Source organism: Pipistrellus kuhlii, unplaced genomic scaffold, assembly GCF_014108245.1.
Source record: "Pipistrellus kuhlii isolate mPipKuh1 unplaced genomic scaffold, mPipKuh1.p scaffold_m20_p_2, whole genome shotgun sequence".
NCBI lineage: Eukaryota > Metazoa > Chordata > Mammalia > Chiroptera > Vespertilionidae > Pipistrellus > Pipistrellus kuhlii.
Window position 1 is genome coordinate 27,067,628 of NW_023425515.1, and position 10,756 is coordinate 27,078,383.

A 10,756-nucleotide genomic window follows, 5' to 3' on the forward strand; every position below is an offset into this window, starting at 1 on the left:
AATGGATGAATGGATAAAGAAAATATGTAGGATAGATAGATAGACAGACAGATAGATAGAAAATCATTCAACTATGAGAAAGGAAATCCTGCCATTTGTGACAACATGGATGGGTCTTGAGAGCCTTCTGCTAAATGAAATGTCAGACAGAGAAAGAAAAATGCTGTATAATCTCAGCTGTGCACCAAATTAAACTAGCTGAACTCAGAAACAGAGTAGAATGGTGGTTGTAAGGGGTTGGAGGTTGGGGGTTGGGAGGATGGGGTGATTTTTGTCAAAGGGTACAAACTTAACAGTTACAAGATGAATTAATTCTGGGGATCTAGTATACAACTTGGTGACTCAAGTTAACAATACCATATTATATACTTAAAAGTTGTTAAGAGAATAAATCTTAAATGTTTCCTCTATACACACTAAAATAGTAATTATGTGATGTAATGGGGGTTTTAACTCAACTATTGTGCTAGTCATGACACAATATATACATGTATCAAATCATTACATTGTATACTTTAATGTTATATGTCCATTATATCTCAATAAAACTGGAAAATATATAAGATAGAAATTAATAATCAAAATAAATAAATAGAAGATGGAATTTTAAACTCTTATTTTTTCGTTCTTGTTTTCAATTTAGAATAAACTGTTGGGAACATCTGTTGTTTCCAATAAGTAAGGAGGGAGAGGCAGAAGGATAATGCCACTATCATATTAAAAATAAAATTTGTCCCAAATCAGGTTGGAAACAGAACATTTTTGCATAACATAATTCATAACTACCTTCTGCAGAGATATTTATATTCATGATAAAATTCTTTAGCACTTTTCTGATAAATTTTAATGAGATTCAGGCTTGTTCTGGAAACTAGTACTGACCCACCTCCCTGGCTGCCAAACAAGGGTCCTGTGAACTTTAGATGGTCTTCTCTTCAATGTTCTGTACTGAACATCTTACCAGTCTCTTTTTCTATAAAATAAGACTGAATCTTTCAATGGACTTGCTAAGACCTTTTTTCTTAAATGATAGCAACATGTATGTCCACACATGTTCAGAATTACATTAACTGAAAAGTTTTATTTAATTGCATCTAACAAAAATAATGATCGTTCCCTAATATTAATATCATCTAATACCCTATCATATTTGTATTTGGCTGCTATATTCAGATGATTCTTTTTAAAAAATATATATTTTATTGATTTTTTTACAGATAGGAAGAGAGAGGGATAGAGAGTTAGAAACATCAATGAGAGAGAATCATTGATCAGCTGCCTCTTGCACACCCCTTACTGGGGATGTGCCTGCAACCAAGGTACATGCCCTTGACCAAAATCGAACCCGGGACCTTTCAGTCTGCAGGCCAACGCTCTATCCCCTGAGCCAAACCGGTTTCAGCATTCAGATGATTCTTACGCTCACTAATGTTGGGAAAACCCAAGCCTTTGTTGGACAGATTGGAAGAGCTGATAACAACCTCTGGCTTTCTTTGTAAAAGGAACATCAGAGTCCACAGTCAAGGCATGGGAACTTTGGTCGATGGGTTCTGAACTTTTCTTACTTTATAGATGCTTGTGATAATTTTGAAGTTATGGAGCAGCTCCCAAGGGGGGGCGGGGAGAGAATATCTATCTGCACATATTGAAATATTTTACCCATAATTAAATTGATTTATGGACCTCTGAAGCTTTACCAAGGAGTCTCAGACATGGGTTAAGAACACATGCTTTAAATGTTTCTTCCCGATTTGTCACTTTGTTGCTCTCCCTACACAAGGAGGCCACTGTCAACAGAACATGCACATTACTTTGTTTCTTTACGAGAAGACACTGGCAAGGCATCTGGTCTTGCTCGAGAATGTAATCTGCAGTCACACAAGAGAAAAGAAAAAGCCAAAGATCTGGTGGCAGAAAACCTAGATTCTTCGGGTTACTTTTTCAACACTTTGAGATAATCACTTAAGGAGACAAAGAAAGGGTCAAGGTTAAGGTTGGGGATTTACTAGTATAGTGCAAAGAACACTACAATAGTATCATGTCCATTTTACAAATTGTAAACTGAGAATTGGCAGGGGTGGGGGTTAAATAATGCATCAGTGTATCCACAGTCAAGTTTGAACATTAGGCTTGTCTAAATTTAAAACTCACATTTTATTTTGTTTTTCAAATTGCAGTGATGGACCTCAAACTGGGCATCAGAGAACCTGCTGGGAGTGGCTGGCCCAGCAATGTGTGGTGGGGAAGAGGTACCCTTGGCCCATGGGTTTTATAGATATGACTTCTTAATTAGAACCTGCTAGGCTGTAAAAATGCTTGGAAACCACTGCATTTCTCTTGCTGTTCCGTCTCCACATCTGTAAAAGAGATATAATGCTAATAACTAATTTATTGTGATTGGACACATGTGAAACAGCTGTGTAAACTTCTAGGCATTATTCAGATGGGAAACATTCGTGTAATTACTAGATGGCAATGAAATCGAGAATTTCCCTCTGTAAAACTCTTCCCTAAAATCAACCCCACAACCTTGGTGGCATGTTTCATGCACCTGTGAAAGCATGTTGGCTTTCAGATGGTTTGGGGACACTAATGCAGAGCTGAAAACTCTGTGTAAAGGATGGAATCTCTATATATTTTTGAAAGTTTAATTATTAATACACTATTAAATGCATCATTGGATTTTAAGCTATTATGACTACATCTTCTCAAATGTAACGAAATTGACCCACCTTCCATTTAAAATCTTTTTAAACACTAACTTAGAGGTTCTGAGAAATTCCAGATATGTTTTAGGTTTTATCATAATTTTAAAATATTATTATTTTAGTTGGGGACTAATCAGGGATTTCAAGGCTGGGCCCTATCGACCAGTCATTTATTTACTGGGTGATGTGGTGGAACCATGTCAGACTGCGTGTCTATCATGGATGTGACAGGATAATGGCCTGCAGAAATCTGTTGAATCATTTCAGAGAGAAAGATCCGAAATCAAAGGAGAAATCTACCCTATTGTTGCTGAGCCGACTTAGAGGTAGAAATAACGTCTTCCCTAATTAAGACATATCTTTCATAGGTGGGAAAATGTTGCCATTTTAAAATATATTTTTTTGAAAAATCACACAGTGAAAGAAACAATTACAGAAAGAACATTTTTTTCTCCTATGCTTCACACTTCAAAACAATATCACTTTCATTACTGAGTCATCAAAACTTCCTATTTTATTTTGAAACGAAAAGACCAATCACTAACCTATTTTTCTGTTCCACCCACCCCACCATCTGCAGCGAAAACAACAGCTCAGAACTAGTCTCGGTGAAACTGCAAAGCAGGCAAGGTTTTCCGTGGCTTCCCTCCCCCTTTGGTCTCCCACCTCATGGGACTCTGGACTCCCTCTCTCCTCCTAGGAGCCCAGGGACTTATGGGATACTTTGTTCCCCAAGGCTACTCTCCCTGAAAGTATCTAGAACCAAGATTCCCTTTGCCTTCCCTTTCTAGCAAACCAACCCTTATCGTTCCCTGCTCCTGGCCTCCAATGGGCGCTGCAATCCTGCTTCTCATTTATCTTTAGTTCACTCCTTATCACATTCCCAGCATCCTTTCCCACTATTTTCCTATCTTCCAGCCCCCACCACGCACACTCACCTGGCAATCTTTTTGTAAGCGACTTAGCTGCCTCCTACACTGATCAGATGGAGGCAGGCAGCCGCTGCCCACCACTCACAGCTAGTCTAGGTACACAGAGTCAGGCCCCCGGGGTTGTGCACAGTGAACACAAAGCGAGTGAGGCCTGGAGATAAGCAAAGCTGTGTCTGCCGGAGGCCACCCACAGGGGAGGCCAGCAGTTTACCTACAGTCCGCCTCAGGATCCCCATTTCCTCCCCCTCCTGGGACCCTCCTTTCTTTGTAAATTACACACCTTGGCTTTAGGTAGACCGGGTTTGGACGGTGACACTGCCCCTTTCTAGCTCTGTGATGACCTCGAGAAAGTTACTTAAGCCTTCTAAGTATTCGTTGTGGTTTTATTTTAATTTAGAAATAAAAGGCGATAGTAACACTTAACCTCTAATGTTAGCATGTGGACTAAATGAGACAATGTCAGTAAGAGTGCTAGTCTAGGGGCACGCTCAATAAAACTCATTGGTTGCCGAAACCGGTTTGGCTCAGTGGATAGAGCATCCGCCAGCGGACTGAAGGGTCCTGGGTTCGATTCCGGTCAAGGCATGTACCTTGGCTGCGGGCACATCCCCAGTAGGGGGTGTGCAAGAGGCAGCTGATCGATGATTCTCTCTCATCAATGTTTCTGGCTCTCTGTCCCTCTCTCTTCCTCTCTGTGAAAAATAAATAAAATACATATTTTTTAAAAATAAATAAAACTCATTGGTTGATATAATTCTTAATTCTAAGGCCGAGTTCCAACCATAAAGTCCAGAGACCCTCTTCAAACTGTCTGGAAATTACCTTTATGCTCCCTACAATCCTCCACGCTAAAGTCCACTTTTCTCCTTACTTTTCTCCATACTTCCACCTGTAAAAGATACATATTAATTATGGAAGATGTTACAGGTATTTCTTCCCATAAGGTGGGTCAGCAATAATGGGTAGATTTCTCCCTTGATTTTGGATCCTTACTATTGGGTCGGCAACTAAGTAATTGCTGGTCTCACACATATATGGCTTCAGTTGAATTTTTAGGTTTGCAGACGTAGTACAAATGTAAAACACATTTTGTTATTTGATAGTTGGCTATTCAGCTGTTAATCAGCAAAAAAAGTTTTTTGATCTGTTTTGTAGTTTTCGTTTGGCGTTTGTTGAAAAATGGAAAATCAAAAGGAACATTTTCGTCATATTTTGCTTTTTTATTTCCGCAAAGGGAAAAACGCATCGCAAGCTCATAAAAAGTTATGTGCTGTTTATGGTGACGAAGCCTTAAAAGAACGGCAGTGTCAAAATTGGTTTGCCAAATTTTGTTCTGGTGATTTTTCACTCAAAGATGAAAAACGCTCTGGTCGTCCAATTGAAGTTGATGACGCCCTAATCAAAGCAATAATCAATTCAGACTGTCACAGTACAACACATGAGATTGCAGAGAAGCTTCATGTATCACATACATGCATTGAAAATCATTTAAAACAACTTGGCTATGTTCAAAAACTCGATACATGGGTTCCTCACGAACTGAAAGAATCACAGTTAACGCAACGCATTAGCAGCTGCGATTTGCTAAAGAAACGTAATGAAAATGATCCATTTTTAAAACAACTGATAACTGGCGATGAAAAATGGGTTGTTTACAACAATATCAAGCGGAAAAGATCGTGGAGCAGGCCAGGTGAACCAACTCAAACAACATCAAAAGCTGATATTCATCAAAAGAAGGTTTTGTTATCAGTTTGGTGGGATTACAAAGGAATTGTCTACTTTGAACTCTTACCACCCAACCGAACGATCAATTCTGATGTCTACATTGAACAACTAATGAAATTAAACAATGCAGTTGAAGAAAAGCGGCCCGAATTGACAAATCGAAAAGGTGTTGTATTCCATCATGACAATGCAAGGCCACACACATTTTTGGTCACTCGGCAAAAATTAATGGAGCTTGGTTGGGATGTTTTGCCACATCCACCATATAGTCCTGACCTTGCACCATCTGATTACTTTTTGTTTTGATCTTTACAAAACTCCTTGAATGGTAAAAATTTCAATAATGATGATGATGTCAAATCGTACCTGATTCAATTTTTTGCTAATAAAAACCAGAAGTTTTTTGAACGTGGGATTATGATGCTGCCTGAAAGATGGCAAAAGGTCATTGATCAAAATGGGCCATACATTACAGAATAAAGTTATTTAGTTCCATGAAAAAATTGTCTTTGATTTTCTTTAAAAAATCCGCAATTACTTAGTTGCCGACCCAATATATTGATAGTTAGAATTCAATTAAAGCCATCCTTGCTGCCTTATAAATTAACACAGTCTGTGCTCAAAGGCTATGGCCTCTGACCAAGTCTCTACTGTATTTTAGCCTTGGTATCACATATCTGTGTTCGTCTTCACCCTGTGTTCTTTATCCATAATAATAGCAATAATAATACCATTGCTCAATTTAATCTCCCTAGTGGTTGGCATTGTTATTCCCATTGTACAGTCAAGGAAAATGAGGGCAGGAGTTTTTAAACATGTCACCCCACATTTCAAAACTTATAATATTGAGTCTATGGATGAGTCTGTTATAGTCACCCAGATCATCTGGATGAGATGGTCATAGTGGATATAAAGTGGGTAGACCTGACATGTGTTTAGAAAACAGGGCTATTGTAACACTTGATATTGATTGGATATGGAAAATAAGAGTGAAGACTACCTAGGATGCCTCCTGGTTTTAGCCTTGGGAAGCCCAGAGAGGAAGCAAGTACAAGCTTGTTTGAGGGTGGGAGTAGGCCTAGAGCCTGTGCAGTTGGAAATCTGGGAACTGGAAAACTCAGAAGGGGAGTCAGAAATTAGCAGCACATGGAGGGCAAGTGAAGCCATAAGAATAGGTAAGATTTCCCAGGAAAAGGATGCAAAAAGAGGTTTTTAAGTTTTTCTTGTGGGTGAAGGAATGAGACTTGATGAATGCTATGAACCTTTTCACCAGAAATATCTTTAAAACCTCTGGCTGTTAAGGGGATAAAATAAATCAGGACTTAGTTGAGGGTTGTCATGGGATCAAGGAAGAGGTGGTGATTGTTTGTCTGTTTTTTTGTGTTGTGTTTTTTTTTCAGATGAAAGAGGCTAGTATATTTAAGTAAACAAGTATTGAGGGAGTGATTAAATAAACGGGAGAGAGAAGGAATAATCAGAAGACCTATTTTTGAGAAGGGACAAAGAAACAGGCTCCATAACATTGCAGAAGGCATGGGTGTTAGACAGAAGTAGGGAGAGCTTTTTAAAAATAAGAAACAAGGAGAAAGGCTAGAAGAAAGTGCAGGTTAGTTTGTGGGTTGTGTGCCTGGAAGTTGAAGGCTTCTTTATCTAATGACTTCTATAGACGCTGAGTAAGAGATGAGGTCATCTATAATGGGAATGGTCAGAAGTCAGTGATATGGTCACTGTGGACATTAGGGGATATGATCAGAGTGACCTCAAACGGTTTCTAGGCTGTGAAAGCCCAGCTGAATATGGGAGCAAATAGTAGTACTCTTCTCAGGTACAATTGAGAAGAAGGCAATTGTGCAATTTATGAGGGCTACAGATTTTCTAAGAATTGAGTAAAGGACATTGGAGCAAAAGAGGAGTTAATAAGAACTAACCTTATCGTGATGTACCACTCAAAGCTCTATAGAAAAAAAATGTAAGGTCAGAAAGGAAACGATAAAAGGAAATGAAAATATTTAGGGATTGAAAGTACCAAAGTGTACAACCAGACAATCTACGTGTTCAGTGGTTCATTTTCATTTTTGTTATTTTTTTAAATTACCAAGTGTGCTATGCAACTATGCTGTATTTTGACCATGATAACTTGACCAGAACACTGAAATGGTGAGAAGCCATTTAAAATTAAATTCCTTGCCCCAACTTAACAACAAAGATGGCTGTATAATCATTCATTTGTCTTTGAGACATAGGACCAGAATGAGCCAGTAAAATATATCTTCCTTTCCCAGACTCAAGGCCAATATTACTTTGTACATGTAAAATCTGTGGACTTAGGTAATATCAGAAATTTTATAAATATCATCATATGTATAATGGTATTATAGTTATATAGGTCAATAATCTTATTTTTAGAAGAGTAAAGAATATGGAGATGGATTGTCAACATATCTGTAACTTACTTTAAAATGTTTTTGAAGTGCTAGCTGGTTTGGCTCAGTGGATAGAGCATAGGCCTGTGGACTGAAAGGTCACAAGTTTGATTCCAGTCAAGGGCACATGCCTGGGTTACTGGCTTAATCCCCAGTAGGGGGTGTGTGGGAGGCAGCTTATCAATGATTCTCTCTCATCATTGATGTTTCTAGTTCTCTCTTCTCTCCCTTCCTTTCTGAAATCAATAAATATATAGATAATAAATAAATAAATAAATAAATAAATAAATAAATAAATAAAATGGTTGGGGGGGGGGGGGATTAAGAAGCAAATGCAGCAAATGTTAATTGTTGGATCTAAATGGTTATCCAGATGAAGGAGGGGTGATTTTACTTCTTAGGAGGTATTTGACAATGTTTGGAGACATTTCTGGTCATCATGAGTTAGGATTGGTAGTATTACTGGCATTTAGTGGGTAGAAGCCAGAAATGCTGTTAAACACCCTACAATGCACAGGGTCAGCCCCTACCACAAAAATAAATAAATAAATAAATAAATAAATAAATAAATAAATAAATAAATAAAAATCTGTGCCCTAGCACCAAGGTTGAGAAATCCTGTTCCAGGTAGTAGATATACAGATGATCACATTGCTAGTGCTAGTCTCTCAACTGTCCAAAATATTTTAAAATTTTTACTAAAGCACATTTGAAATAAACTCTAAAATATAAGAAGAGAAGAAGAAAATCAGCCTTTTCCAAGCTGTCAACAATAAATCATTTTTGCTGGTGGTCAGCTGTAGAGTATTGTTGCGTGTGATTGAAGATAAGGTAGACAGCTGGAAAACAATCTTCATGTCCCTTCCGTCAATCAATCAAAGTAGAATATTGCCTTTATTCTGTATTTGAGTTTTTGTGCAAAATGTTACTTTAAAAGAAGGAAGAGAAGTGGAACCTTTGTAGTCATACTGGACACTTATTGTACATATCCCATCTGGCTTGGAATCAGCTAAGATTTGTCTTAGTTGTATCACACAATGACTAATTAGATTCATTTCATGTACTCACTCATTTCTCCATTCAAGGAACCTTTATTAGACACTAAAACCTCAGGGGACATACAGCCCGTTGAGGGAAACAGAAAATGTAATACTGATTAATGTAAAATGATCCTTCTTAAAGGAATGGACAGGTTTCTCTGAGGGCACATAATTGGGCAACCAACTCAGAGAGGACTGCTCAGACCTGGGATAGTGAGGAGTAAATCAACTCAAGGTGTACTTAGGCAAGAATGGAGTGAGTGAGGGGTGAGCAGAGTGGGAAGAAGGGTAGAACGTAAAGCTTGAGACAGAACTGAAAGGTGTCCCAGGCAGGAACAGCAATGATAAATGCCTAAAGAGAAAGAGAGAGAGAGAGAGAGAGAGATCTTAGAGTGGTTCTCTACCTTGAGCATGCTTCAGAATCTCCTGGAGGGTTTGCTAAACTACACATAGCCAGGCCCCATCCTTATAGTACTGGATTCAGTGGATCTGGGTGTGGCCCAAGAATTGGCATTTCTGACAAGTGCTTGATGCTGCTGCTGCTGGTTCAGAAACCAGATGTGGAGAACCACTGCCTTAGAGAATCTGCAGGTCTTTTGAGTATACTTGGAGCTGAACATATACATGATCAGGGGTTAAAACAGTGACCAAGCTAAGGAGTTAGGACTGAATCATGGAGTGAACAGGGAGCTACTGAAGTGTTTTAACCACTAGAGCATTTTAATGTATAATCTGTTTTAGTCTGCGTATTAGTCAGGTCTCTGAAGAGAAATAGAACCAATAAGATACAACATATATAGATACCTAAGAGGAGATTTATATGGGAATTGGCTCACTCAATTAAGGAGAAGGCCATGCGTCCCGATCTGCTCTCAGTAAGCTGGAGAACCAGGCAAGCAGGTGGGGTAATTCTGTGCAAGTCTGAAGACCTGAGATGGCAGGGACATGACGTATGTCCTGACTGCATCTGAACCACCTGAGAACAAGGAACACCAATGTGGAGGGGTAGGAATAGATGGATGTCTCAGCTAAAGAAGAGAGTTTGCCCTTCCTCTGCCTTTGTGTTATATTCAGGCCCTCGTCAGATTAGAGGATGCCCACTTGCACTGAGAAGGGCCAACTTCTTTACTCCATCCATTGATTCAAATGCTAATCTCTTCTGGAGACCAATTCCTACGTAGATACACCCAGAAGTAATGTTTACCAGCAAAGAGAGTTCCTTAGCCTAGTCAGGTTGACACATGAAATTAACCATCATAGCCCCATAGTTCTTTATCTGTAGTAGAGGACACTAACAACTATCAAATTATCAAACTCTCTCTCAGCATTCTTTTGAGAATAAAGCCAGGCAACATTATGTATATTTAGATCACTGTGTAAATATCAGACATAATTGTTAAATCAACTCGTTTGTATTTGTCAATTATACCTTAATAAAATTATAAAAAAGAAAAGAAAAGGAACTTATTTAGAGCTGTCACTTCCCAGATAACAGAACTAAGGTGTGGAAGGCAGAGATGGTACCAGCCAAAGCTTCTGGGCCTCTAACTCCTGCCAAGTCCTCTGCACCTCATGCCTCCTTCCCACTCCAGTCCAGAGTAAGCATTTCCCAGGGTCCTAAAACCCCTCCGCTCCCAGTAGTCATCAACTTCCTCTGGACCGCAATCCACTGGGTGAGGTAGTTGAGGAGGCTGATTGTCTCAGTTTGAAACCTTAGAGAATGACTCACAGGGAAGTTAGGTATCTAACCGGTTGAGCCAGGGCAATAGGTAAAGCTGAGGTCAAATGGTCAGGCTCATAAATGAGCTGTTCCATTCATTGCACCATACTTACGGTCTAAGCACAGGCTCAGGGTTGTCTCACAGGGGAAGCTAGGCCCTGAGGCTGGCTCAGTCACCCAAAAGGAGAGAGCAGCAGCTTCTTCC